This window comes from Rhinoderma darwinii, chromosome 3 (assembly GCF_050947455.1).
Source record: "Rhinoderma darwinii isolate aRhiDar2 chromosome 3, aRhiDar2.hap1, whole genome shotgun sequence".
Taxonomy (NCBI): Eukaryota; Metazoa; Chordata; class Amphibia; order Anura; family Rhinodermatidae; genus Rhinoderma; species Rhinoderma darwinii.
This window is the reverse complement of record NC_134689.1, coordinates 336,494,825-336,521,452: the sequence shown is the minus strand read 5'-3', so window position 1 is coordinate 336,521,452 and position 26,628 is coordinate 336,494,825. Positions and strand designations below refer to the sequence as shown.

General features: G+C 45.5%; 1 long non-coding RNA gene across 1 annotated transcript in view; it reads left to right on the top strand.

Annotated features, from left to right (window-relative positions):
* LOC142749861 (uncharacterized) overlaps nt 1-25,464 on the top strand; it is a 61,460-nt gene extending 35,996 nt beyond the window's left edge. The window contains exons 6-7 of the long non-coding RNA XR_012882485.1: nt 24,355-24,508; nt 24,624-25,464. This is a non-coding gene — a long non-coding RNA (uncharacterized LOC142749861). The remainder of the gene's footprint in view (nt 1-24,354; nt 24,509-24,623) is intronic.
* Nucleotides 25,465-26,628: the final 1,164 nt, after the last annotated feature.

Sequence of the window (26,628 nt, the reverse complement as noted above, 5' to 3'; positions counted from 1 at the left end):
GCCAATGTGGCCGACACGATGCAGGACCTGTGAGTGACGTCACAGATCTGCACTGTCAGAAGCTGGGCGTTCTGAAGAGAAGTGGATGATACTTCTCTTCAGAAAGCCCAGCTAGTAAAAGTAGTAAACACGCCCCGATGTACACACATAATACACGCCCAGTTGTACTTTTACTTTTCAACACGCCCAGTTGTACTTTTGCAAGCCTCATTTGCATAAATACAAAAATGGTCATAACTTGGCCAAAAATGCTCGTTTTTTAAAAATAAAAATGTTACTGTAATCTACATTGCAGCGCCTATCTGCTGCAATAGCAGATAGGGGTTGCAAAATCTGGTGACAGAGCCTCTTTAAGGTAGGGGTCATTTTTTATAATGTGCCAATGTTTATGTAGTATTGCCCTGACTGTTTTGTTCCCTTGATTGAAGGTAGTGATAAAATTGGTTTTGTATTTGTTTGGTTCTAGCTTTTTTTGTACTGGGTTTAGACAGAGATCTTGGGTCAGTGCCAATGCTTTTTGTCGCGCATCTTTAATTAGGTTTAAGGGGAAATTCTTTTCCCTAAACCTTTTTTCCAAAATGTTGCACTCTAGTTTAAAATTTCCATTCGTACTACAGTTTTTTCGGGCTCTTCTGAATTGTCCGAAGGGTACGTTAGTTAACCATGGGCGATAGTGTGCACTTTTGAAATCAATATAGCTATTGGCGTCGACGGATTTAAAATGAGTTTTTGTGACAAAATGTTTTGTTTTGGTGTCATAGCTGATAGTCAGATCTAAAAAGTCAATAGAGGTTTTGGAAAAATTGTGCGTAAAGGAAAGGTCATAGTTATTGTTTAACTTTTTGGTAAAACTGGCAGCTTCATTTTCAGATCCTGTCCATAAGAAAAACAGGTCGTCGATGTAGCGCCTGTATAATAAAATGTTATTTTTAAATGGATGTTCCCCATAAATATGTTCCTCTTCGAATGCCCCCATGTAAAGGTTTGCATAGGCCGGTGCAAATCTGGTGCCCATCGCCTTTGATTTGATTATAAAAACTGTGGTTAAAATTGAATGTATTATGCTGGAGAATAAAATCAATACAGTTGATTAAAAATGAAACTTGGTTATCAGGGATTGAGGTGTTGGATGATAGATATGAATTAGTTACCTGTATACCTTTCTTATGTGGGATATTACTATAAAGGGCAGTTACATCGGCTGTTAAAATATATATAGGAGATGTGGTTGTGTCCATTTTGAGGTTGAACAGATCTTTGATAAGTTGGGTAGAGTCTTTTAGATAGGATGGTAGGGTGAGCACGAGCGGTTGAAGGTGCAGGTCCACAAAGTGGGATAGGTTACTGGTTAATGAGCCAATTCCCGAAATAATAGGGCGTCCAGGGGGGTCTGTGAGTGTTTTGTGAATTTTGGGAAGGTGGTAAATGAAGGGTATGTTAGGAAAAGGTACATGTAGGAAGCGTTTTTCTTTTTTCGTGAGTAAGCCTTCCTGAGCGGCTGTTTCTATCAGGGATGTGTATTGGCATATGTGAGTGGGAATAGGATTTGATGTCAGTTTACAATAGAAGGTGTGATCATTCAAAATTCTCAGTTTCCTCGAAATATTTGTCTCTATCCTGGATTACTATGCCCCCTCCTTTATCAGCAGGGCGAATGATGATGTCCCCGTTGTTTTGAAGGGATTTGATGGCTTTTCTTTCAAGTGTGGTCAGGTTGTCCCGGTACGGATGGGGGTTCTCTAATGACCTAAATTCATTGCTAACTAGAGTTGAAAAGGTTTCTATGAGGGGCCCTTGGTGATGGATAGGATAAAATTCAGATTTGGAATGGACATCCACAGGGATGGCGTTTGTATTTGGATACGGTAAGTGTGGTTCCATGGTTAGGGCTAATGGTGTAATAGGTTTCTGTAGGGCAAAGTGTCTGATTAGAGTCAGTTTCCTAATGAATCGATTGAGATCCATGAATAATTCAAAGTCATTGGATGGGGATGTCGGGCAGAAGGACAGTCCTTTGTTAAGTAGGTTTGTCTCGTGAATATTTAGTAAATACGACGATAAGTTGAAAATTTTTATTGTTTTGTTCGATTTTTCTTTGGGTTCAGTCTCGGGCAGTGGCTTAGTGTGTTTTTTGCCTCCTCTCCGTCCTCTGTATCTGTGTTTAGTTTTCTTTTTATTGAGATTTTCTGGATCTTCGGGAAGAAATTTGTGATGGTCTGTGCTTTGGGGCTCATGATGAATGGAAGAAGAATATTGTTGCTGATGACTGTGGGAGTTAAGGGGGGTCTGGTTAGTTGTGAGGGGAGGCCTAAAAAAGAAGTTGCTGCATAGGTGATGTCTAATGAGGATGTAGCTAAGTCTATTATGGAATGGGTATCTATACGCTGTTGTGATGAGGTTGGGCTCCTAGGAAGACTGTCCTGTGTGCCCAGGTGGGGGGACTGAGGGGTGCTGTGTACAGATAGTTGGAGTAGGGATGTCAAACTATCCTCAATGGAGTCGTTGAGTAGGGGGGAAGGGGAATTTTGTATAGTTAGAACTTCCATTGGTTCAGGTAGGGAAAAAAACTTAGAGAGATGAGCTTCTAGGTCCGATGCCCTGAATGCATTCATAGGTATTTTGGTAATCGTCCCTGTAGCTTGTGCAGAGGTTATTTGTGCAGTGGTACATTCCTTGTAAGAAATGTCGTTTGAGTCTGTTTGGTGAAGTATGGACTTGGTTGCCATTAAGGGAATGCGTGTGAGGTGACTCTCAGGCATAACAGTTCTGCGTGTGAGGTGACTCTCAGGTATAACAGTATTAGATGTTTTCGTTAGTGAACTAGCGTCGGTTGCTCTATGATGGAGTCTCAGACTGTTTTTGAAGGACCTGCTGAAGGTGTTTCCTTCAGCAAAAGGGGCCCGAGGTTTGAGGGGGGCCCTCAACCCCGAGGGACCATACAGAGGTGCTATATGAGTTTGGGATGGGGTATTATATTCAGTTGTAGTGGTATCTTTTTTGGAAGTATGCGATAAAGATGATCTCCAATCACCTAAATTGTTTAGGGTATAATCCTCACGGTCCCTTTTTAATTTTTTCACTTTTTTTAAGATAATCTCTTTTTCGTATAAATTCAGTCTATTACTGGTGGATGTCTCGAGTTTCTGAAAATCGCGATGGTCAGTGAATTTCAGAAGTTTTTCTTTGATTAGAGAGATTTCCAATCTGAAGACCTCGGTTAGTATAGTACGTTTTTTCAGTAGTCTTTCCAAGAGACCTAGATGGCATTGTTCTAAGAATTCTTTCCAGTCAGTACTGAAAGGCATGTCGGTGGGGTAAGGGTTACTGATTGAGAACCTTAAACCCCGTGGGGAGATATTTTCAATGATATAGAGCTGTAAGAAACGGCAGTCTATGCTTTGCAGGGCTTCTTTTTTGAGGGTATCCTCTAGTGACAGATACAGGTCAGTCATTTGTTTGGTAAGTTCCGGGGCAACATCATTACTCACTGTGAGGGGTACCCCCATCGTAGTGTCAGTTCCAATGAGCTGCATGATCAGATTTTCCCGTAGTAAGTTCCTTTTATCTGTAAAGTCCAACATCATGTATGTTGATTGAAGGGATATTCGTTGATTCCGGAGAGGTTTTCCACGGAGAAAGTTTTTCACGGAGAAGGTGGACAATAGATCTGAACAAACTGCTGCCAGTGCAGGAGGAACCTTAGGAGCGAAAGTCCCAAAGGAGGTTTTGCCAATGGTAAGACGGTCCGGGTCTCCTGGAAGCGGAGAGCTGGTTCCAGTAGGAACTGGTACAATCCGATCTATAACTGGGAAGTCTCTTCCCATTTATGTATTATGGAATTGTACATGCTATGCAATATTTTTGATATTTTTATATGTCAGAATACTATGTACTCATGGTCATATTTGCTCTGGAAGATGGGGGGAGGGGGGATTGTGACTTTGGGGTATTGTGTTGTATCACAAATGTGGTTTTTTTTTGCAGAAAAATAAAAAATTACTTGATTTAAAACCTATCAGGGTTAGAAGTGGACCAGAAAAGGTGTATGTCATTTAAGTGCTCGATATTGTCATCGAGATAAGACTCCCAAAATCCCCTAAGAATTTGGAGAAAGTCATTAGAATGGTACCAATTTGATGGAAATCTCCAGCGCCGAAAATGTGTTAATCAGAAGAGTTTCCATGACAATGGGCGCATGATCAGAGATATGAATATGACAGAAACCCATCCCAGCGAGCAGGTCCGCCTCTTCACAATCTGATATACATCCCTATAGAAGATGCACACTGTAACTTCCACCCCCCCCCCCCACGTAGAACTGTATAGCATAATCTAGCTAATAAGCTAAACCATATCAGCAATCATAACAGAAAAACTATAGGCCACCAAGGGGCCATTAGTAATCAATCATGGAATATCGTGATACCATCCATGTTAAGAAGGAGATGCAGGTGGTGAGGCTTGAGTGGCTGAAGGGAGAAGATCCAAGGCCCGCTATAGATCCTCAAATAACCAAGCCTTGCCATTGTGAGAAAAACTGAGTTTCGCCTAATATTGAAGGCTAAATCTAATACCTTTCCCCAGTAATACTTTGCAAACAGGGCTGAATGCCTTACGTTGAGCTGCAACAGCAGATGAGAAGTCCTGAAACAGTAGTAGGCTCTGATTTTCGTAGGACAACAAAGAGGATTTCCTGAAGGCATCCATAATCTCTACTTTATCCTGATAGTTGAGGAACTTAAACGGGTTGTCCATCTTCTGACAACTGATGACCTATCCAGATAAGTCATCAGTATATCATTAGTGCGAGTCCGACAACCGGAGCCTGCACCTATAAGCCGCTCCGGTGGCCTGCGGGCACCGGATGTTATTGCACATAATGCTACTATGTACGGAGCCCGGAAGCAGTTGGCTCCGTACATAGCAAGGCAGCCATGCAGCAGAACTGCAGGTCCACTCATATTTACTATTTTCTATTCCGTGGCCAGAGCTAAGTGCTTTCGGCATGTACGGCCGGTGCACAGAGGCACCGGACCAGCTGATCTGTGCGGGGTTCTGGTGTTGGACCCCCATAGGTCATGTACTGATGACCTATCCAGTGAATAGCTCATCAGTTGTCAGAAGGTGGAAAACCCCTTTAAAGATCACTGGGCGAGTTCTGGATGACTTAGCTTCTCTTTCAGGCCAGATCCGGTGTGCCCTTTCTACAAGTAAAGATCCTGCGGAGCCCAGCACGTCGAGCGTTTAAGGGAGCCATTCAGATGTATAACTCAACAGTTCTTGAGGACGTACAGATTCAGGCACCCCAATAATGCGTAGGTTGTTACAACAGTTCCGTTTCTCCAAATCATACAATTTGTCTTGCAGAGTGGTTACCAGCTGTTGTTTTTTTTTTTCCAGCCGATCAGCAAGTGCATGTACAGAGTCCTCTAAGTGTGACAATCTTTGCTCAACCCCATCGATCCTAGCTCCATGCGTAGTGACCTGTGAGACAATTAGATCCAGGGATGACTGGAACATAAGATGGTTGTCTGTTCACCATTTATTAATCTATTTCTGTTGCTTATATAGCACTAACATATTCTGCAGCGCTGTACAAAGATTATCCATCTTCACTATCCACAGTGGGACTAACAATCGAAATTCCCTATCTATATAATTTAGCAGTGGGAAAGCAGACCAGAGTAACCAGAGGACACCCATGCGAACATGGGGAGAACATACAAACTCCATGCTGATGTTCCACTCGATTGCATACAAACCCAGTACTTCAGCGCCGTAAGGTAACAGTGCCATCCACTGAAATTGAGTCTCTGACAGCAATGTGAACTGAGCCTAAGATAAAATCTGCTGCCTGGTGAATATAAAGATTCCCTTATCCACACTGTCCTCTCAACAGGCTTAATCTTTTTTCACTATATTATGTAAAAATAATATTGCATACAGTTCCCACTAAAAAGCATCAGACATGACAAACATAATGCCCTCTATAGCAGCACACATGACATACATAATGCCTTCTATAGCACCACACATGATATACATAATGCCTTCTATAGCGCCACACATGACATACATAATGCCTTCTATAGCACCACACTTGACATACATAATGCTATACCTAAATGGAGAACACCAAAATCCCCCAATCTATGTAATGAGAATAAAAACTTTTATTGGTGTATGATGTGTAGAGGGGGAGGGCATATGAGCCCATGATAATCATGGTAGTAACGGTGTGAAAAACGCGCTATACGAAACGAAAACCTAAAAATCGGAGTCTGACACACCAGAAATTAATTCAAAAGGTATACATTTATTAGTAGATAACAATAAAACAACAAACAATAAATTAAAAGCATAGGGGGGGGGGGGCGTGGCCAGCTATGGGAGAGTGAAGACGTGCTCTCTCCAGCTCCTCACCTAGCGTTCACTAAATCGGCCGACATCTGCTCCCAGACATGGGGAAGGCATAAAAAAAAAACAAGGCAGCAGCCCCTACCTGCCCCTCATCACCCCAGCGTGATATTGGGGACTACTTCGGGCGACAACCCCAGATGCAGCTGCGGGCCTCGATCCGGGCCGAGGCCTGGTGTCAAGATGGCCGCCCGACCTCTCCATCTCCACTGTCCCAGTGCCCTGGGCTGCCGGAGCCGACAGTAGACGTCGCTCACTTACCCTCCCGGGTGCAGATCCTGGAGGCCCCCGACTCCGCGTCTCTTCCCCGGGCTGTGGAGGATCCTGCGGCCCGGCCGACCGCGCCTGCCGTCATCCAAGATGGCCGCCGGGGCTCTGTGGTGCTCGGATGCGGGCCTGCTCTGGAGAGTACGGCCCCCCTCACAGTCTCTCCGGATGGGAGAGCTCCGGCTCAGAAAGGATCGGATCCCCGGTCCAACTGGGAGGCCTCCGGGGCTCCCTCCGCGGCAGCCGCCGCTTTTCCGCCATCAGACCACGTGGCCTCTCAAGATGGCTGCCGGCGTTCTCCGGCTGGCCTGCAGACGTCGGGACTCCACCCAGCTCCGGCACTGATTTCATGGCCTGCGGGCCATCTACCTCCAGGTTCACTTTACAGCCTGTAGGGCCATTAGCTCCAGATCTCTCCCCCTCTTGGTCCTCTAGCTCCTCTTGGAGCAGCGCCCCACATGTCCCAACAACCATCATCCCGGCCGGGCCTATGGGATCTCCCCTGCAAGCCGGGACTTTGCCTGCATTACATACCCGTGGCCAGGGTCCTCAATTTCACCCACTTCCTTCTCCTGACCTGGATTGTGCCCATGCTCCGACGGATATACCAGCAGTCCTTGGATTAAGTCTTACAGACCCATTGTCTGGATCTATGTGTGAAAATAGGCCGGCGACTCTTTCAGACATCCGCCAGCTTGTCCAACTGTTGCCCACTAGGGCTGATATGACATCCTTTGCCAGACAGATCGTGGAAGAATGCAAGCTGGAGTTTACCCAGTTTCGTGCTGAACTTTCCTCACTATCTACGAGGGTGGACACTCTTACGCAGGAGCGGGTTGCTGATAATGCCACTATTGCAAATATCCAATCTACTATCCAGCAGCACTCAGCTCAGTTGTTCACTTTACAGCAACACCTCGATGATATCGAAAATCGTAACAGGAGGAACAATTTACGTGTTCGAGTATTGCCCGAATCCATTCCTGCGTCTGATCTGTTTTCGACTCTCTCAACCATCTTCAATACTTTACTAGGCCGTCCGCCGAATACCCATATAGAGATCGACCGGGCACATAGAGCTCTCCGCCCTGTAAGTGTTGATGATCCTCGGCCGAGGGATGTCATCTGCCGAATCCATTTTTACGCAATCAAGGACTCTATCCTGCAAAAAATCAGACGGCAGCCTATCATTCTCCACCAAGGCACGCAGTTACGTATTTTGCCGGATTTGTCTAGAGAAACGCTGGCGCAAAGAGCTGCTCTCAACCCCTGCTGGAGGTACTCCGAAGCCGGGACATCATCTACAGGTGGGGCTTCCCTTTTGCCCTGATAGTCAGACAGGATGGCCGTACCTATACTGTACAATCCCCGACCGACTTGCCTGGTTTCTTGCGGGACTTGAACCTTCCTCATGTTGCATTACCGGAGTGGCCCTCGTTGTTATCCTCTGCTGGCGGAGGATCGCGGGGGAGACGCCCGCTCTCTGGGCCTCTACCTGTGGCGGAGGGTCGCCCTCCACGTGGACCCCGCAGACGATCTAGACTCCGACAAGAACGTGACCCTACTCCACCCATGGAGACCGCCTGTTTGGCGTGATGATCTGGATTGCCCGCTCCTGGAATTCCTCCTTTTACTCACTTGATGTTTGATTTCAAGACTGCCTGTCGTTCTGAGTATTATCTTCAGATGCCTTCCAATGTCTTCCTCTCTCGTTATTTAAAGTGTGCAAATGATGTTAAGCTGTTAATACTTATATTATTGTACGCTGGGGAGTGCGGATAGCTCTTATGCATAGTTGTCACCTTCCCCCTGTAGGTTATGGACCAAATTTTCGGTCTTCCGCAATTGTGCATTTAGCTTGTGCGGCAGTTGTTTTATTACTGCCTTTTTTGTTTGACTTTATGTCTGTGTTTTTCTCTAATGCTCTGTTTTTTACTCCTAGCTTGTTTCCCTCCTGGCGATCCTGGACTCCGACCCTTCGTGCGTTAGCCGGCATACCTCAGCGAGCCGTTTAGTCTGCATCCATGGCTGACCTTACTATTGCCTCCTTCAATGTGAAGGGGCTGAATGTTCCTGAAAAGCGGGCGCAAATCCTACATCTTCTACACAAGCGTAAGGTACACATTGCATGCTTCCAGGAAACACACTTTAAGGAGGGACATACCCCTACCATTAAGCATAAACACTACACTACTTGGCATTTCAGTAATAATCCCCTTTCCAGATCGTGTGGAGTTGCCATAGCTTTCCACAAGTCCCGACGCGAGATACATCATCTTAGTGCTTATTATTGGTGGGAGGGAATTCACGGTGATTAATGCTTATGCTCCTAACCAGGGTCAGGTGCCCTTCATTCTCCAACTTATAGAAACCGCCCTTCCGGTGGTCCGGGGGACTGTGGTGCTGTGCGGAGACTTTAACCTTACTTTGGATCCGACGGTGGATAATTCTACTGGTCGCTCTAGTGTTGCATACGGTGCTATTAGGCGGGCGAGACGTGCTCTCCTACAGCTTCAACTCTGTGATGCATGGCGCCTTCAGCATCCCACTGATAAGGATTATAGTTTTTACTCCCATCCTCATGGCACCTACAGTTGCTTGGATTACATTTTTCTTCAGCAACATGCTCTCCCCTGGGTCGCCTCTACGTCCATTGGCAGTATCCTGTGGTCGGACCATGCCCCGGTATATTGTACCTTACATCTCCCCTTCATCACTAAGGGCCCCTGGACTTGGAGACTAAATGAGTCCCTGCTCCTGGATGGGGTGTGCCATGCTGATTTGCTTCAAACGGTGGAACATTTCACACTTGATCACGCCCAGGATGACACATCTACCTTGGTTCGTAGGGAAGCCCTTAAATGTGTTCTCAGGGGGGTCCTCATAAAACACGGGGCGCGCCTTAAAAGAGAAAGGGCCCACTCCCTTAAAATTGCTCTCCAAAAAATTAGCGCTCTTGAACTGGCTCACAAGCGTGCGCTGTCTCTTCCGATTTTGCAGGAGTTACAGGTTGCCCGACAGGATGCCAGACGGCTGTTGGACTCAGCCCAGCAGCGTGCTCTCCAAGTCTGTCATAGTAAATTCTATGAGTTTGGCAATAAGAGCGGACGCATGTTGGCCAGCGCTTTAAAAACTAGGATTGCCCAGTCACACATCCCAAATACTAAATCTCCTTCTGGCCAGGTTGTTCACACGACCCCAGAGATAGCGGATTGCTTCCATAGCTTTTTCTCTGATCTTTACAACCTTGACCCTCCCACTCCTGCCCCCTCCCATCCGCCAGACTGGGATTCTTTCTCCTCTCCCTTCACACCGTTGTCTAGGGAGATAGCTGAGGAACTTGATATGGACTTCACCTCCCCGGAGCTCCTTGCGGTTATAACCGATCTTCCTGGGGGAAAGAGTCCTGGCCCGGATGGCTATACTGCCAAGTTTTACAAGGCTGACCATTTGCTACCGCTTCTACTGCCAGCTTTTTACTCTATTTCCCCGTAGGTCCTGTTTCCTCCTAGCTCCACTTGGCCCATGTCGCGGTTATCCCTAAGCCGGGTAAAGATCCCCAACTCTGCTCCAGTTATCGTCCCATCTCCTTGCTCAATGTAGACCTAAAAATATATGCCAAATTGCTCGCCAATAGACTGAATAACTACCTGCCTGGTCTAGTCCATCCATCCGGACCAGGTGGGGTTTGTGCCTGGTCGGGAGGCCCGTGACAACACCCTTAAAACTTTTTATATCATTGACAACGCCCAGACTAACCACATCCCGCTCATGATCCCATCCCTAGATGCTGAAAAGGTGTTTGACAGAATATCGTGGCCTGCCCTTTACCAAACCCTTCAACATGTGGGAATAGGACCCTCTCTCCTGGCAAAAATTATGGCATTGTATCGTACGCCTTCGGCCCAAATAAAAAGAAATGGCTCCCTCTCGGCACCTTTCCCTATTCACAATGGCACACAACAGGGCTGTCCTCTATCCCCCCTATTGTATGTTCTGGTTATGGAACACCTCATGGCCTCCATTCGGAGCAACACTGATATTAAGGGTATTAACATTGGAGGGATGGAATACAAGTGCTCGGCATTTGCTGATGACCTATTGGTCTATCTCACAGACCCTCATGTCTCTCTTTCTTCATTGATGTCCGAGTTGTCCCGTTTTGGAACATGGTCTAATTTCAAGTTCAATTTCTCTAAGTCTGAAGCGCTAAATGTTTCTCTCCCGGCCCCGTTAGTGTCGCTTCTGCAAAGTAATTTCCCCTTCTCTTGGCCCTCCAGAGGTATTACATATTTGGGTGCCCGTATAGGTGGTGACCTTACACAATTGTTTACAAATAATTTTATCCCCCTACTGGCCAAGTTTTGTACTGATCTTAATTCCTGGCATAAGACTGAATTTTCCTGGTTTGGCCGTATCAATATTATTAAGATGTCTCTCCTCCCCCGCTTACTTTATCTCCTGTAGACGATCCCCATCTCTATCCCATCCTCCTATTGGTTGCGGCTTCAGCGGTGCTTTGGCTCCTTCATTTGGCCGACTGGTCGTCCACGTTTGAGCCGGGCTCTTGTGGCTCGTTCCAGGGGTATGGGTGGGGTTGGTCTGCCGGATTGTCGGCTCTACTATCTGGCATCAACTCACGCACGTGTTTTAGATTTTTTTCATAACCGTGAATCAAAACTATGGGTCCGTTTGGCTCAACAACTATGTCCCAGTACCCTATCATCCCTGCCGTGGATCCTGTCCGGGAACAGACCGACCCAAGCCTCCTTTGTTTTTTACCATACCTTCCTGGCGTTGAGGTCCTTAGGGCCTGGAAGTACACTTATAGACCCCCTGGGTACTTTAACTCCTATTACGGATAATCCAGCCTTTTCTGCTGGTAAGGCTGGTCGCTCCTTCCTAGGTAGGTTGTCCACCGGCCCCATGTATTTTGCCCAAGTCCTCTCCGCTTCCTCTCTTCCCCCTCTAACCTCCATCTGCCCCGATGCTGTGCCCTCCACTCGGCATATGTATGAATATGCCCAGTTAAAGCATTTTTATGGAGCGGTTAATCGACGCGCACATCTTCACCGGTTGTTGACTGACTTTGAGCGCCTATGTGTCTCCACCCAGCCCCCTACCCATGCCATCTCCACAATATATAAATTACTTCTTTCACAGCGTTCCCAACAATTCCCCTCCTTCTGCAGGGCCTGGGAGAGAGAATTACATACTACATTTACTGATGCACAATGGAAGCGGTGTTTCTCCCTTTCACAAAAAGCCTCTATAGCCATTAGGGCCCAGGAAACTAGTTACAAAATTGTCTCTAGATGGTACCGGGTACCGGCTGCGCTTCATAAATGGTATCCGTCTGTGCCTGACAATTGTTGGCGTTGTGGTGCTGTGGGAGGTTCCATGTCTCATGCTTGGTGGAGCTGCCCCTTGTTGAGGAGCTTTTGGGATGCAGTACTTAAATTGATATCGGAGGTTACGGGAGTCTCTGCCCCAACTCTCCGGAAGCAGCTCTTTTATTCATGTTCCCGATGCCAATACACGTTTATAAAAGCTCCCTAACTAGACATCTCCTTCAGGCGGCAAAATCAGTGATCCCGCGCAGGTGGAAAATGGCAATACCCCCAACATTAGATGAGTGGGTTCGGGAAGTTGCCCTGATACAGTGAATAGAACATCTGGTGGCTCATTCCCCGGCAGCTGTGGTAAAATACACGTCTACGTGGTCTCCTTGGATAGTGTTACTCTCTTCTCCTTCCTACCTCACGGCTGTAACCTGAGTTGGCCTATGCCCTTGTGAAGTGTACTGCGGCGCTTGCTCACTGCTGTTTTCACTCATAATTCCCCCGGAACTGGAGTCCAGGATCCCCTTGTCCTCTCCCCTTCCTCCTATTCCTCCCTCTCTATACTTTCTCTTCCCCTGTCTAGGGTAATGTGCCTCTCCTTCTCCGTTTGAATTAAGTGGCCCCACTGTACCTCCTGATGTTTTGCTTCTAGGATAATTCATGCTACTGTTGTATACTGACCATTGTCTTTTTTATTGAGATGTGATGCACATTATTGATTTTTTGATTTGGTCCACTGACCTTGTTTGTCATTTTTATTTAAGGTGTGGAGGCCTTCCCTCCACTATGTTTTGTAATTTTGTGTTCTGAAACTCAATAAAAATTTTGAATAATAAAAATAAATAAATTAAAAGCATAGAGTGGTGTCCATCTGTACTGTGGTAATCCTATTAGTGACATACAAAAGATGGCGCTGTATCAGAAAAGGGGGGCAGTGGTGTAGGATGAATGACACCATGCACACTACATGTACATATATAAAGCCACAGAGGGCCAAGAGAACCTACTCCCCCACTATAGCATGAAACTATACATGGAAGTGTAAAGACAGCAACCAAACAATTAAGGGAACAGTCAATGTATGTGTAAATTAATATGCATTGTTCAACGGTGGGTATAAAATATATATCTGAGGTTATCTCTGCACAGTGCACTGGAACAACTTACCCATATTAAGGACAGCACTGTCTGGCATCACACCCCGACACGCGTTTCGGCAAGGAGCCTTCGTCTGGAGGTGGTGTCAGAAAGTAAAACCGAGCCATTTAAACCTCAATGAGCCAATCGCAGGTGAAATACTCACCTGCGATTGCTCAGAATAATCCAAATTCAGTAATGGCACGCTGCACGCAGCATCCCAGTCCGGTGTGTCAACATCCGGGGTACGACCCGGAAATGGTAAGACACAAAACACGTGTTCCTCCATCTCGTCCTGCTGAGGATGCAGAGTCCCGGACTGAGAAGCCACGCATGCGCACGCTGATACATTCAATGCAGGGGCTGAGAGTGACAGGTGTTAACACTCCAAGGAAGCCCGTGGTTTAGGGTAGGAGACATTGTAAAATAGATCAAAACATCATAGGTGTAGAGAGAATACTACATATACATATATACACACACGTAAATATCTATCCCTATCCTTTCCCTAGAAACAATAAAAACATCAATGGTATTACATAAGAGATCTGAGCCGATATATATACAAATATGAATTGTAAACATATATTAAAACACATAAATTTATAATGAATCAAAGCATATAAATAGAAGCATATAAATAGAGTAGCAGCTAGGGGTACTGTTCCTGAAAAAGTAGAATTCCTGAAAACTCTGCCAAGACACTTTTTTCTGCATCATGGATGCCAATCTGAAGACCTACAGTGAAGAAAATAAATATTGCCCACTGTCAAAGACATGAACAGTCTAGAATTTTTAGGCTAGGTTAATTTTACCAGTGACAGATAGATTATATTTTAAAAAAAACTGAAAATCACAAATTATATATATTTATTTGCATTGTGCACAGAGAAATAAGTATTTGATCCCTTTGCCAAACAAGACTTAATACTTGGTGGCAAAACCCTTGTTGGCAAGCACAGTAGTCAGAAGTTTTTTGTAGTTGATGATGAGGTTTGCACACATGTTAGCAGTGGCATAGCTATAGGGGTCGCAGCGGTCGCAACTGCGACCAGGCCCCCAGCTAGGGGGGGGCCCGCAGGCCCCCCTCACCACAGTAGCACAGTAGTGCTACAATGATTCCTCTGCATTGCTGGGTTCCTGCTGGGGTACAAAAGAGACCCAGCAATGTATTTTAAAGCATTGGTGGCAACTCGGCGGTGAAATAGTCATTGCACGGAGGGGGAAGACTCTTGGCCGCCGACTGCTGTCCAGCCAATCAGCTCGCTTCTAGCTGTTTCCCTCTTCCTCGTGGCCTGTGCAGAGGGAAAGGAATGGCTACAGCAAGAAGATCGTGTGTATGCTGTCTCCTCCCAGGAATCCTGACTCCTGCTGCTCTCTGACCCCACACCCGATGTATGTAAGTAACTGCTAGTAATGCAGCTATTAACCCCTTCACTGTGTATGTCTGTCATACTGAGCAGTCACACTTCAGGGCTGACTGTTTAGCATAACAGACAAAGTATATCTATCTATCTATCTATCTATCTATCTATCTATCTATCTATCTATCTATCTATCTATCTATCATCTATCTATCTCATATCTATCTATCTCATATCTATCTATCTCATATCTATCTATCTCATATCTATCTATCTCATATCTATCTATCTCATATCTATCTATCTCATATCTATCTCATATCTATCTCTCTCATATCTATCTATCTCATATCTATCTATCTATCTCATATCTATCTATCTATCTCATATCTATCTATCTATCTCATATCTATCTATCTATCTCATATCTATCTATCTATCTCATATCTATCTATGTCATATCTATCTATCTATCTATCTATCTCATATCTATCTATCTATCTCATATCTCTCTCATATCTCTCTCTCATATCTCTCTCTCTCATATCTCTCTCTCTCATATCTCTCTCTCTCATATCTCTCTCTCTCATATCTCTCTCATATCTCTCTCTCTCATATCTCTCTCTCATATCTCTCTCTCTCATATCTCTCTCTCTCATATCTCTCTCTCTCTCTCTCTCTCATATCTCTCTCTCTCTCATATCTCTCTCTCATCTCTCTCTCTCTCATCTCTCTCTCTCTCTCATCTCTCTCTCATATCTCTCTCTCTCATATCTCTCTCTCATCTCTCTCTCTCTCTCATCTCTCTCTCTCTCTCATCTCTCTCTCTCTCTCTCATCTCTCTCTCTCATCTCTCTCTCTCTCATCTCTCTCTCTCTCTCATCTCTCTCTCTCTCTCATCTCTCTCTCATCTGTCTCTCTCATCTGTCTCTCTCTCTCATCTCTCTCTCTCTCTCATCTCTCTCTATCTCTCTCATATCTATCTCTCTCATCTCTCTCTCTCTCTCATATCTCTCTCTCTCTCATCTCTCTCTCTCTCATCTCTCTCTCATCTCTCTCTCTCTCATCTCTCTCTCTCTCTCATCTCTCTCTCTCTCTCATCTCTCTCTCATCTGTCTCTCTCATCTGTCTCTCTCTCTCTCTCATCTCTCTCTATCTCTCTCATATCTATCTCTCTCATATCTCTCTAATCTCTCTAATCTCTCTATCTCTCTATCTCTCTCATATCTCTCTATCTCTCTCCTGGCGTAGCTATAGGGGTCGCAATTGCCCACAGCCCCCCGCACCACGTCAATAAAAAGTTACTATAGTAACTCGGGCTGCAGGCCCCTGTTACTATAGTAACAGACTGTACTTAGCTTCCTGGTTCCGGATCGCAGCGGCTTCTTCAAAACAGCTGATTGGCGGGTCCCGGGAGACGGACTCCGACACATCAGCTATTGATGGCCTACCCTAAGGATAGGTCATCAATGTTTAGGGACTGGACAACCTCTTTAAGCCTACGATGTAGCAGGCTTAGAGGGCCCATGAGGCAGGATCACAGATTGTGTGATCCTGTCTGCTGGGCCCTGTATCTAAGCCAATCACATGGTAGGCTTAGCTACATGGCCCATGGGTGATCCTGTCTGATGGGCCCTGTATATAAGCCTAACACACTGTAGGTTTAGATACAGGGCCCCAGCACACAGTAATCTTATACTGTATAAGATTACTGTCTGCTGGACCCTGTATCTAAGCCTACGTTGTGGTAGGATTAGATACAGGGTCCCACAGACAGTATCACACATGGGCCCTGTATCTAAGCCTAGCACATGTGTTACTAATCGTTTTTTTGGTGTGTTTTCTTACAGGTTCGATCGTTGGACTACGTCGTATTCCAGGACTACTTCGATGTCGGCTTTTTTTATTATTATTATTATCAATAAAATGGTTAATGAGGGATGTGTGGGGGTTTTATTTATTTCAATAAAATATTTTTCCTATGTCTTTGTGTTTTTTTAAACTATATTGCTACCGCCTTAGTAATGGCCGCCGGCTGATTGACAGCATCCATTGCTAAGGCGGGGCTTAGTTTTAGCCGGTGCAGCGGCTAACACTAACCCCATTTATTACCCCGGTACCCACCGCCACCAGGGGTGCTGGGAAGAGCCGGGTACCATCCAGTACTTGACCATCTGTAGTGATGGTCGGTCACTGGGGTGGCCGCAGGCTGGTATTATCAGGAGGGGAAAGACCAAAAACAGTGGCCCTTCCCACCCTGGTAATGCTAGGCTGCTGCTGCTTTATTGTAACTGGCTGGTTATGAAAATGGGGGGGACCCCACGTCATTTAAAAAAAAAAAAAAAAAAAATAATTGGAAAGAACGATGTGGGGTCCCCCCCAATTTTCATTACCAGCCAGATACAACACAGCAGCAGCAGGCAGCATTACCAGGGTGGTAGGTGCCACTGTTTTTGGCCTTCCCCAGCCTAATGCTACCAGCCTGCGGCCGCCCCGGTGCCTGACCGTTACTACAGATGGACAGGTACTGGTTCGTACCTGGCTCTTCCCAGTACCCCTGGTGGCGGTGGGTACCGGGGTAATAATGGCGGTTAGTGTTGGCCTCTGCACCGGCTAACATTAAGCCCCGCCTTAGTAATGGAGGTTGTCAATCAGCCAGCGGCCATTACTAAGGCGGTGGTAATAAAGTTTAAAAAGATACAAGCACATAGAAAAAATATTTTATTGAAATAAAAAAACACAACCCCCGTTAACCATTTTATTGAGAATAAAAAAATGCCGTCATTGAAGTAGTCCTCAAATCCGACGTAGTCCAACAACCGAACATGTAAAAAAACACAAACACACAAAAATAATCAGTAACACATAAAGAAGCAAAATTATTATTCTTACCTTTCCTGGTCCAGCGCTGGAGCCGCAATGTCAGCGAGCTGGGCCCTATATCTAATCCTATCATGTGTGATACTGTCTGCTGAGCCACTGTATCTAATCCTATCATGTGTGATACTGTCTGCTGAGGCACTGTATCTAATGCTATCATGTGTGATACTGTCTGCTGAGCCACTGTATCTAATCCTATCATGTGTGATACTGTCTGCTGAGCCACTGTATCTAATCCTATCATGTGTGATACTGTCTGCTGAGCCACTGTATCTAATCCTATCATGTGTGATACTGTCTGCTGAGCCACTGTATCTAATCCTATCATGTGTGATACTGTCTACTGAGTCATTGTATCTAATCCTATCATGTGTGATACTGTCTGCTCAGCCACTGTATCTAATCCTATCATGTGTGATACTGTCTGCTCAGCCACTGTATCTAATCCTATCATGTGTGATACTGTCTGCTCAGCCACTGTTTCTAATCCTATCATGTGTGATACTGTCTGCTGAGCCAATGTATCTAATCCTATCCATAGTTTATAGGGTTGTAGTGCTATAGATAGGTTCTCTCCTATACACACATACAAATTTTTTGGGAGACACATATGTATTGGGGCTATTTCCCCTGACATTTTAAGTCCTTAGTGACGCCCCGGCTGCTAGTGCTGCATTGTTGGGTCACTTAGGAGAAATTGTCGTACCCAGATGTTTTTTTAGGTCTTCATCCAATAGCAATACCTGCTAGTGTTGTTTCATAATATCGTTCATTTCTTGCCACTTGTCGTACAGTGTGGTGATAAAAATCACTTTATCATCACTCTCTGTTTTATCTTTTACCACCATCTCATGCTTGTTTAATTTGACGCCCTGTGTAATGTCTTTCCTTCAGTCTATTTCTGAGATCCCTAGCTCCCATCTTAAAATTCTCAAAAGTGGAGCAGTTTCTCCTTAGTCTCAGGAATTCTCCCTTCGGGATTCCTCTAATAGTTCTATTTAAATGGGCACTTTGTGCATCTAGGAGGCTGTTGGTGGCTGTCTCCTTTCTGTATAAATTGGTAATAATTTCACGATTATGGTCAATACCAATTTTAACATCCAAAAAAGTTACTTCCCTTCTGCTATAATTTAGGGTCAATTTTAGATTTTATTCATTTATATTGAGAACATCTATAAATTTTAGCAGGTCGTCTTCGGATCCCCTCCAGAAGAATACGATATCATCAATATATCTGCGCCATATTGATATTTTTTCAACATGTGCTTGAAGAGGTTCCCCAAAAACGATTTCCTCCTCCCACCACCCAAGGAACAGGTTGCAAAAAGTGGGTGCCATTGCTGTTCGTTGGGTTTGTAGGAAGAATCAAAAATAAAGTAATTTCTTGTTAATATGAATTTTAGTGCTCTATTGACAAAGGTCCTCCTACTGGGACTATAGTTATGCTCACAACCTAGGAAGAAATCGACAGCTCTACACCCCAGATCATGTTTGATATTGGTGTAGAGACTCTCTACATCTAGAGTTACCAAAAATTCACCCTCCTCAAGATTGGCATTATTGAACTCCTGGAGTATCTGCATCGTGTCCCGAGTGTAAGAGGGAAGCCTATATACAAAGCTACGCATTTCTCAGTCAGACATCCCAGCCAGATACTATAGGTCTGCCAGGTGGCTGTTCCACATTTTTGTGTATTTTAGGCAACATATAGAAGGTTGCCACCTTAGGATGTCTGACTAAAAGATACTTAGCCTCATTTTGTGAGATGGCTCTCTCTTCAAGACCTGAGCTGATGAGTCTCTCATACTCTTGTTGGAACTGTAAAGTGGGATCCCCCCATAAAAATTTGTAACAATCTCTATTGTTGAGTTGTTTTTTTGCTTCTCTAATATAGAGTTCTTTGGGCCAGATTACCACATTCTCACCCTTGTCTGATTGTTTAAAAACCCCATCAGTCCAGGTCTTGAATTCTTCCAACGCTTTATTTTCTTCAATAGTGATGTTACTGGAGAGCAAGGTTTCACTTAATAGATTAATATCTTGTGTGACCAGATCTACAAAAATCTTTACCTGTGGGCATAAACCCAAAGAGGGCATGTTCTTAGATTTTAATTTTAGCCTATGTTTCACGCCCCCTTCCTCCACATTGGTAGCCACCGATTGTGAGTTGCCTAGATCATTTTGAGTTTCCCCTGTATTGGCTAATTCCTCTAAAATTTTCTTGCCCCTTTTTCTTCTTTTCCCATACCCATAATTTCTATGACTTATATTGGTGGTGTACACCTGGGCAAGAACTGACAATTCTAATAAAATAATAGGAGATTCTTTTCCTTTTTTCACCTGGAAATCTGTCCATGAATATAGCACAGAGGAGGTCACAGATCTTTTTAATACACAGGGTGTATAGGACTCTGTGGGTTCTGAAAAGAATGGGAGTCAGAACGGATGCTAAGTACCGTAGGTGTCCAGTGGAAAAAGCGGATATGTTTCATATGTTCTGGGCCTGTGGTGCTCTCAGGACCCTTTGGGGGGACGTGACGGATTTGATATGTCGGGTCAATGAGGTGGGGCTTCCAGATGATCCAAAGGTGCTGCTTCTTGGGTATGTTGGTGATCTGGAAGGGGACCGGCAGGAAGGTTTGGCCATTGCCAAGATTCTGTACCAGGTCCGAAAAGGTATAGCTAAACACTGGTTGGATGCAGACTCACCATCCGTGGGGGAAATTCTTGGGACTATTAATCATACCATTCTGATGGAATATAATATACACAAGAAAAGGGGCACTGTCAAGAAATTTGGAAAGCAATGGGACAAATGGATCGATCACTCGGGGTTGGCATCAACCACCCTTCTCAGACTCCGAATGCCTGGGGGAGTGCAGGGGGTGGAAAAACCCTGATATATGGCAAGTTGACAGCAATGTGATATGTCATGTTCACACTGGAAAGGTTTTTAAACAGTGGGACTGTGGATGTGGGTATGGTTACGGGGGTGGGGGGAATAGTGCCGATATGATGGATGATCTACTTGGACACGGGACTGCTGTATATTGGAATGTGCTGGGGATGTCCTGTTACTTTTCGTGTAATGCTTGGGAACTGACTATGACTAGTTGGTATGGGGCTGTGTGGGTGGGGGTGGGGGAAGGTTGAGGGAGGTTCAAATCTTTTGTTTGTGGATATCATATGTGCATGTAATGTGATGTTTTTAATGAAAACGCTTTATTATGCTGGATTTCATGTAATATGTACTGTTAATAAACTTGGATTGATTTAAAAAATATTGCCAAGGGTTCAATAAATATGGTGAATAGGAGCGAGGAGAGGGGTCATCCCTGCCATGTTTCTCTGAAGAGCACGAAAGTATGGGACAAGTCCCCCCTACAATGACTCTAGCAGTGGGGGCGTTGTACATCATCTTCACCATATCTATAACATTTCTACCAATCCCAAATTATTCCATTACCCTCCTACAGTCAGAAAATGACAATGAGATGTAGATTTGTGACAAAATTCTGGCTTTAGTATTAATAAATCTGTCGAAAAGGTGGATACTTCGCTCACTCCCAGTAAATCTCGCCCACTTTTCTCACCACTTTACAAAACTGGCAAAGCCACAAATACATCTACAAATGCCATGATTTGTGACTTATTATGCCAAAAAACTAGGCATAAACCTATTGATAAATTTCCCCCCTATATTTCTATGTGTTTAGCACCTTCTTCATTACAGCACATCTATGATTAGACCTGCAGTATTAGTACATGGTAGTCTAAGCTGTAAAGGAATTCTGAGGTAGCCTGAAACACTGCTCCTTGTTTCATCTGTGGCTCAGGCTCTGTCTTCTTCCATGCTTTATACTGCAGCTCTGCCTGTTCAAATTGTCAGCTTAATGTAATCCTAAATCCACCACTACCTCACTAATAATCATTGGGAACTGATTTTTACAAGTGAGGACATGTGTATGACCGTATTCAGGATTCGAGTTGCACAGATCATGAATACACAGCTTTTACTATCCTGTCCCTGCTGTACCTCCATGTCTCTCTGTATGATCATATTGAGGCACATAGAAGATTTATGTCATGCTTTCTGTAAGAAAAATCTTATTACCTGTTTTCCTGGTAGTCTAGAGTAGAGGAGGGGTAAATGGATTTTCCCTGCTGGTCTAGAGCACTGGTTCTCCGGACATGGTACATGTACCACAGAGGGTATGCGCCACACCCTCAGGGGGTACGCACCGCACCAGAAAAAAAATATATATAAACATGCTCTCCCTAGTGCCTATCAGTCATATCAGACATATCAGTAATAGCAGTAATAGCAGACATATGTCATATAAATCATATCAGACATACAAGTCATATCCTTCATATAAGACATTTCAGTCATATTAGACATATCAGGCATATCAGTCAAATCAGACATATCAGTCATATCCTTCATATCAAACATATAAGACGTATCAGACATATCAGTCATATCAGACATATCAGTCATATCAGACACATCCGACATATGTCTGATATGTCTGATATGACTGATATGTCGGATATGACTGATACGTCTGCTATGACTGATATGTCTGATATGACTGATATGTCTGATATGACTGAAACGTCTTATATGTTTGATATGAAGGATATGACTGATATGTCTGATTTGAATGATATGCCTGATATGTCTAATATGACTGAAATGTCTTATATGAAGGATATGACTTGTATGTCTGATATGATTTATATGACATATGTCTGCTATTACTGCTATGACTGATATGTCTGATATGACTGATGTGACTGATGTGACTGCTGTGACTGATATGACTGATGTGTCTGCTATGACTGATATGTCTGATATGACTGATATCAGTCATAGTAGACATATCAGTCATATCAGTCATATCAGACATATCAGACATATCAGTCATATGAAACACATCCGACATATCAGTCATATCAGTCATATTAGTCATAGCAGACATATCAGTCATATCAAACATATCAGTCATAGCAGACATATCAGTCATATTAGACATATCAGTCATATCAGACATCAGTGGCGTAACTACCGCTGTAGCAGCCATAGCGGCTGCTACGGGGCCGCTACGAGGCTCCGCTAGCTGCCGCTATGGCTACTACAGCGCGACGCCACTGAACACTACGGCAGAGCAGGGAGGTATCTCCCCGCTCTGCCATTAAACAAAAGACATGTATCCCCTATCCACAGGAGAGGGGATACATGTGTGATCACTGGCAGCGATAAGGAGAACGAGGGACCGAAAGTCCCCTGAAGTTCTCCATCACAAACCTCGGACTTCCGGGGTCTGTGTCGGCAGCTCCGTAGAAATTAATGGAGCGCCGGTCGCTCTTGTGTGCATGCGCGACCAGCGGTCCTTTCATTTTTATTGAGCTGTGCAAACTCCGGAAGTCAGAGGTTTGTGATGGAGAACTTCAGGGGACTTTCGGTCCCCCGTTCTCCTTATCGCTGCCAGCGATCACACATGTATCCCCTATCCTGTGGATAGGGGATACATGTCTTTTGTAGGACACCCTATAGGTCAGATTTTTTTTGGGGGTTGGAGCTGTATGGCGTTACCTACAGGGGGGGCTGTATAGCGTTACCTACAGGGGGGCTGTATAGCGTTACCTACAGGGGGGGCTGTATGGCGTTACCTACAGGGGGCTGTATAGTGTTACCTACAAGGGGGCTGTATGGCGTTACCTACAGGGGGGGTCTGTATGGCGCTATCTACAGGGGGGCTGTATAGCGTTACCTACAGGGGGGACTGTATAACGTTACCTACAGGGGGGGCTGTATGGTGTTATCTACGGGGGTCTTTAAAAAAGGCACTATCTACAAGGGGTTGTGTGACACCCAGGGGAGGGGCGGCCCCAGTCAAAAGTTTGCTATGGGGCCCAGTCTTTCCTAGTTACGCCCCTGCTACCCTATATCCATTATGCCACTCCTCCTTTTGCACATTGGCCCAATCACGCTTCTGGGCATTTTTTCAACTTTTTTAACCACCTACTTCACTTCCCTGCAGTCCCTGGCGCTCTCCCTATGCGGTACAGCAATATCTACACACAAACTTTTGTAAGTCATGTTGTGTGTAGTGAATTCTGCTCAGCAGCTCTGTGGTACTTCTAATACTCCCTATAAGGCTTTATTCAGACGAACGGGAATCACGTCCGTGCAACGCGTGTGATTTTCACGTGCGTCGCACGGACCTATATTAGTCTATGGGGCCGTGCAGACATGTGCGTGATTTTTACGCAGAGTTGGTCCGTTGTGCAAAAGTCACGACATGACCGTTCTTTCTGCATTTTCCACGCATCACGCACCCATTGAAGTCAATGGGTGCGTGAAAACAACGCACGGCACACGGAAGCACCTCCGTACGCACAGCGTTTTTCACGCAACACTTGTTAAGCCTATGTAAATGAGTTGAACAAACTAGACAAAACAAGCACAAACCAGGAAGTGGCTTTTCACTTGCTGGGCACATGCGCACAGTTCAAAACGACATCTGCTGCAATGCCACGTGCGTGCGATGTGGAAAAGCTCATCTGCTTGGTCCATGAGAGGCCACAGTTGTGGAACACAAACGCAGAGGCCTACCACGACCGCACGGGCAAGGAGGTTGGCTGGGATGAGGTCGCGCAGAGCCTATTCGGACAGGAGTGGGCTAAAAGCACCACAAGAGACCGCAAGAGCATAGGTAAGTGCAGATCTGTATTTATGCTAATGCAATCGCCCATGCTGTAGTGTATATCCTTATGTTTCACATTTTCCTACTGTGCTTGGTTGCGGGTGTGTTACAGCATCATTAGGCAGGTGTATAATGTTTAGTGGTGTTTAAGGAATGGCGACGTTTCGGACAAGTGCCGTTTTCAGTGATGTCACCTGGTGACCTTTTTTTATTTATTGCTGTTCCTATGTCCAGTTGATGATGTTAAAACCCGGTGCAGGAGCTGTCGGGATCAGTTCCGGATGGAATTGGGAAGCAGAGGGCGAAGTTGGGACGGCGCGCCCAAAAAGCGCCAATACATCTCCACCAAACAACTAATGTTCCTGAAGGACATTATGGAGATGCGGCCGTAAGTACTGACTGTACCTTGATGACATGTGTGTGGTCACTTTAAAATCTGCCAATAATAGTTGTTTGTCCCTGGTGCCCATGTTAAAAGGAGTAACGCTAAATGTTTCTGGCAGATGCAGTGATAATCTTCTCGACACCGAGGAGGAGGCTGGCCATGAGGAGTCGCAGCCGGTCCCAGAACAACATCTCGTGCTGCCCTTGACCCCCGAGCCGACGGAACCCCAAGCAGCCACCCAGTCAAGCAGCCAACCCCAGCTGCCACGGGACGTCGACAATCCCCGGACGCCACCAGCCAGGCGCCGGCGCAGCCAGGTTGCCACAACAGGTGCCAACGTGGACTCCCGAGTCCTGGAGTACCTCCACCGCTGTTCTGAGGAGGATGCCTGTGACGCGTTTGGCCGGAGCATAGCGCCGCTACTCCGGCGAGTACCTGACTACCGGATGGCGCGCGTCCAAGGCTCCATCCTTGCCATAATTGACTCCGCCACTCCTCCTAACAATCCACGCCAGTGCTTCCAGGTAATAGAGCAATGGCGTGGATTGCCTGAGGAATCGGTGCCCTCCACTGCACCTCTCCCTTCCCAGCCTGCCAACCCCTTTCCACGGCCACAGTACCAGCGGTCAATGGTGAGCATAATGTCACCTGGTCATGTGGTGCTTCGGGACCGGCTTTCGCTCCCTACGCCAGACCCCAGCAACCCTTTGCCCAGGGCCCCCCGGCAGGGTTCAACCCTCTGTATCAGCACCACTATGCTGTTGAGAAACATCCTCAGCAGGCCCAGGGACAGCATAGTGGTGCTGAAATGCAAAGCTATCAGTCGCCAGCACACAGATTTCATGATTTGTAGCGCTGTGTCGGCAGATTATGGTGTGCTCGTTGTTGTGAGCTAAACCGTGAAGAAAGAGTAGGTTAATTTTGCATCATGTTGGTGCGTTGTTGTGGTTTTTTTGCCAGCTGGTTTATGTTTAAAGTGAATTTTGCACATTACACAATAAAGTGTGTTTTTGGTTGGCAGTAAAATTTGTTGTGTTTGCCTCCATCTATGTGCTGGGACCCAGGTTCCCCAACAGGTCCTTTTAGGTAACATTGGAACATTATGGCCACGTCCCGAGATAGTTGCATGCCATTATTGAGGTATTAGTGTATCTTTTGTGGTTTTGCTCAATTCCTCATACTGTGCTCTGCTGCATTGCAGTGGTGTGAGAAATTCCGGCCAAATGACTTTTGGCTTTGGATTTGTGAACATTGCCGAAGCCAATGCGCCTCACATGCTATTTCGTTTAGGACATGAAAACAAAACAGAAAAACCACCAAAGATATAAGCTCGCAACCCATGTCAAGGGTCCTCATGTCTTGCGAGTCTGTAATAAAAAAATTCCCACCCCAAATTAGGCAAAATTAAAAGAACAAATGCTACATTGGGCCACTAAGCTCCACTAGGACACCCTTCACAGAACATTCTCCTGCCATGGCAGTGCTCCATCGGGGCTGTCAAAATATTGGGCAAATATGTCGCGTACTCGAATCCCAGATGTTTGAGCCCTTCCGAGTGGAATTTGGTGCGGAAGGGTTGATGTAGAAACATTTCGGCTAATATATTCTGCATCACAACCGGCGTCATGTATGCGACAAAAATTATGAAGCACGACACACGCTTGTATAACACGGGTGACATTTTGCGGCGTCCGTTGCATAGTGGTGAGAAAAACACGCCATTTGGTTGACATTATGCCAAATGCACATTCCACACATCTGCGTGCTCTGCTAAGCCGGTAATTGAATATGGGCCGACGGTCATCCAAGCCTCTACGAGCAAATGGGCGCATTACTTGGATGGTGAGGCCAAAACCCTCATCTGCCACGATTACATAAGGGACTGGTGGTCCTCGCGAGCCAGGCAGGAGGCTCGGTGCCGGCACGGAAAGTTGATTGCCCATCAGACGATGGCCCATTCTGGATGTGCGAAAGATGCGGGCATCAGCAGAGCTTCCATAGGACCCTATGTGTACAATGGTAAAACAATAATTGCTGTCGGCCAAGGCCAACAAGACGATGGAAAAAAACTGTTTGTAGTTATAGAATCGGGATCCAGAGTGGGGGGGGGGCTTCTTGACACA